Source organism: Triticum dicoccoides, chromosome 7A (assembly GCF_002162155.2).
Source record: "Triticum dicoccoides isolate Atlit2015 ecotype Zavitan chromosome 7A, WEW_v2.0, whole genome shotgun sequence".
NCBI classification, from domain to species: Eukaryota; Viridiplantae; Streptophyta; class Magnoliopsida; order Poales; family Poaceae; genus Triticum; species Triticum dicoccoides.
This window is the reverse complement of record NC_041392.1, coordinates 611,585,794-611,590,208: the sequence shown is the minus strand read 5'-3', so window position 1 is coordinate 611,590,208 and position 4,415 is coordinate 611,585,794.

The window sequence follows — 4,415 nt, the reverse complement described above, 5'->3', positions numbered from 1 at the left end:
AACAGAACAGTCTGTAATAATCTGAACATTCACCATACTTCTGATACTTGAAAAATTCTGCAAAAATTAGGAAAAATAAAAAATTTGTATAGAAATAAAGTGCAAAAAGAATCAGAACCACTTGACGTTCCAGCTAAAAATGTAAAATCTCACACTACAGCCAAAGTTTCTGTCCTGCACTGTACAAACCAACAAGCAAAGTAAACATCCTAAAGGCAAACCTTGGCACATTATTTTTATGATACAATGGAATTGTACAAGGGATAATTATTTTTGTTGAAAAGTTTCTGTAATCAAGATTCACAAAGTTGCCGTGAGCATGAACAAAGTTCAAGGAGCTCTCCCACTTCAACAATGCTTGTCTTTCTCACTTTCACTTTCCTTTTTGAAAAAGTTTCGGGTTCCCCTCTTTATTTTTGTTGTTTTTAAACTATATGAAAGCACTCAACAGAAATAAATTACTCTCTAAAACTTCCGGGTTGTCTCCCTGGTAGCGCTTTCTTTAAAGCCATTAAGCTAGGCATATAGTGCTCAAGTAGTGAATCCACCTGGATCCCAAGGTATATCAAAGCCAATTTTAATTAACAATGATTTATAATTTAGTAGTGAGCACAAAGTAACATATATCATGCAACAATGAAGTCTAACTCTCTTCCTATGCATTGGCATGTCATAAAAGAACAATTCATGCACACAAAGTAAAGGCCAATGCATAGTATAAACAGTTTCTTGCAATTTTATCGTGTTGGAAACATAGAGAGGTGGAGATGTAGTTCCTCTCTCATAATAATTGCAAGTAGGAGCAGCAAGCACATGCATATTATATTCATCAAAATCATCATGTGCAATGGTAAAAGGCAACCCATCAATATATTCCTTAATAAGAGCAAACTTCTCCGATATAGTGTAGTTTGGAGAATTCAAAAAGATAATAGGACTATCATGTGTGGGTGCAATAGCAACAATTTCATGTTTAACATAAGGTACTATAGCAAGTTCATCTCCATAAGCATAATTCATATTGGCTTCTTGGCCACAAGCATAGCAAGCATCATCAAAAAGGGATATTTCAAAAGAATCAACGGGATCATAACAATCATCATAGCAATCATCCTCCGGTAAGCACGAAGGGAAATTAAACAATGTTTGAGTTGAAGAGTTACTCTCATTAGAAGGTGGGCACGGGTAGCTAATCCGCTCTTCCTCCTTTTGTTCTTCGCTCTCCTCCTCATCTTTTTCATCCAATGAGCTCACAGTTTCATCAATTTCTTCTTCCATAGACTCCTGCAAAATATTAGTCTCTTCTTGGACAACAGAGACTTTCTCAATAAGCACATTAATATAGGAATTATATTCATAATTATCATAGCAATATTTTAAGATAGCTAAATTTTCAGGCCTATAAACATCATCATCATAAGCTTCATGCTTTTCAAACAAAGCTTCAATTTCATATGCACCCTTAAAAGTGACAAATTCTTCTATTTGTTCCACATCATAGTAATCATATATACCATTAGCATAAGAAGCTAAGGTTTCATTATCATTAAATTCACATTAAAAGGGAAGGTGTCGAGCCTTCACCTTAGAGCAACAATTATAATCATATCTCAAGCGTAGTTGTCTAGCATACCAATTCAATATATGAATTTGATCCCATAATAGTTTCCCTTTTATGTCAAGCGGTAATCCCTAAAGTATTCAAGTTGATCCAATGTTACTCCCATTACATAATTGAATGGGGTTTTCCCAGGATTATTAAGGTAGTACATAATATTTTTCACATAACCATCATCGAGGGTTTTAGGAGGTTCCCCATCTCCATGAGTAGCAAGTACACCTATTTTATTTGGTATTTCGTGTTCCATATCCATAACTAAAGATAGAGAACAACTAAGAACAGCAAATAAAAATTACTTAGTGATAAATCAAACAAGCACACACGAGAATATTCACCCCACGCTATTGCTCCCCGGCAACGGCACCAGAAAAAGGTCTTGATAACCCACAAGTATAGGGGATCGCAACAGTTTTCGATAAGTAAGAGTGTCGAACCCAACGAGGAGCTAAAGGTAGAACAAATATTCCCTCAAGTTGTATCGACCACTGATACAACTCTATGCATGCTTGACGTTCGCTTTACCTAGAACAAGTATGAAACTAGAAGTACTTTGTAGGTGTTGTTGGATAGGTTTCCAAGATAATAAAGAGTACGTAAGTAAAAAGTAGGGGCTGTTTAGATAAAGAAACAATAAAGTAAATATAGAGAGTGTGGAAAAGTGGTGGTAGGAGTTGTGAAATTGCCCCTAAGCAATTGACTACTTTACTAGAACGATAGCAAGTATTATGTGGGAGAGGCCACTGCTAGCATGTCATCCATGAGTTTGAATTCTATGCACTTATGATTGGAACTATTAGCAAGCATCCGCAACTACTAATGTTCATTAAGGTAAAACCCAACCATAGCATTAAGGTATATTGATCCCCCTTCAATCCCGTATGCATCAATTTCTATGCTAGGTTGAAGCTTCTGTCACTCTTGCCCTCCAATACATAGTCCTATCAACATACAACTAACCCTAGGGTGTGATCCACGCGCGCAATCATATGATGGGCACCAAATGACAGCAACATAACCACAACCAAATTAAATCAATCATAGCAATTCATCAACCACCGATAGGACAACGAAAATCTACTCAGACATCATAGGATGGTAACACATCATTGGATAATAATATGAAGCATAAAGCACCATGTTCAAGTAGAGGGTACAACGGGTTGCGGGAGAGCGGACCGCTGTAGATAGAGGGGGGAAGGTGATGGAGATGTTGGTGAAGATGGCGGAGGTGTTGGTGTAGATCACGGTGATGATGATGGCCCCCGGTGGCACTCTGGTGCCACCGAAGCAAGGGGAGAGAGCCCCCTCCTTCTTCTTCCTTGACCTCCTCCCTAGATGGGAGAAGGGTTTCCCCTCTGGTCCATGGCCTCCATGGCACGGGAGGGGCGAGAGCCCCTCCAAAATTGGATCTGCCTCTTTGTCTCTCTCTGTTTCCGCGTTCTCAGATTCTTCCCTTTCACCATTTCTTATATTCCCGGAGATCCGTAACTCCGATTGGGCTGAAATTTTAACACGGCCTCTATCCGGATATTAGCTTTCTTGCGGCAAAAGAAGGGCACCAACCGCCTTACGGGTGGCCCACGAGGGTCAGGGGCACGCCCAGGGGGGAGGCGCGCCCCCCTGCCTCGTGGCCATCTCGGGCACCGTCTCACGTGGATTTTTCTTCCCAAAAATCATATATATTCCAGAAAAAATCTCCGTTAGTTTTTATCCTATTTGGACTCCGTTTGATATGGATATTCTGCGAAACAAAAAACATGCAACAAACAGGAACTGGCACTGGGCACTAGATCAATATGTTAGTCCCAAAAATAGTATAAAAAGTTGCCAAAAGTATATGAAAGTTCAATAATATTGGCATGGAACAATCAAAAACTATAGATACGACGGAGACGTATCACGGCCCCACACCCTTACGTTAGAGACCAACCAACCGGCAGCCTAGGAGCTCCGCCGCCTCGAGGGGTGCTGCTTCCCATTGGGAATCGATTGGCCCAGAGTAAAAATTCAGACAACTGACGCTTAAATAAAGTGATTTGAGACGAGGGTGCGACCTATCTGGCGGCATGGTGAAGTAGGCAGGTTCAGCTGCTGAGTCGGTGAGGCCGACGCAGTTGCGGTGGCGACCGGCGGCAGGGAAAGAGCGATGTCGCGACGATCGACGGCTATGCGGAAGCAGCACCAGGACTTTGGACAGATCCGAAGTTGGAGCCTCTCCAGCGCCGTGAACAATGGCGGGGGTGAATCGGCTCCGGTACGGTTCACGCGGCCGTCGTGGAGGCAGCACCAGCAGCACGAAGTAAGAGGCACATGGCCTAGTGCACGACGGCAAATGGACAGCGTCTCCGGCATTAGGGAGGAGGGCGGCTGTGAAATTGGTGCGGTGGGGGCGCCATGGAGGTGGGGCTGAGGTTTCTCGGCTCGGGAGAAGGGAGCTTCCCGGGGGAAGGTGATTTGGCGCCCACGAGGTATGAATGGGGGCGGGCAGGGGGTGGGGGATTGGGAGGGGAGTGGAACCATGTCTTACAGACGCATTTGTCTGAAATGTGAGGGGGAGTTATAGTTCTACCCTTGCCTATAGGCTTCTCGGCTTGGGTCTGTGTACTGAGGGTCGGGGATAGTAGAGTAACTTTGCTTCTCCCCAAATAGTGGGCGGGAGTGATTTCGGGCAATTTCGGGCGTGTTTTGAACTATAGTGGGCACGAGCGATGTCAAGCGAGGAGAGCGTGTTTTGAAATAGTGGGTGCGCGCTATTTCGGGCGAGGAGAGCGTGTTTTGTCGACCACGGTTTATG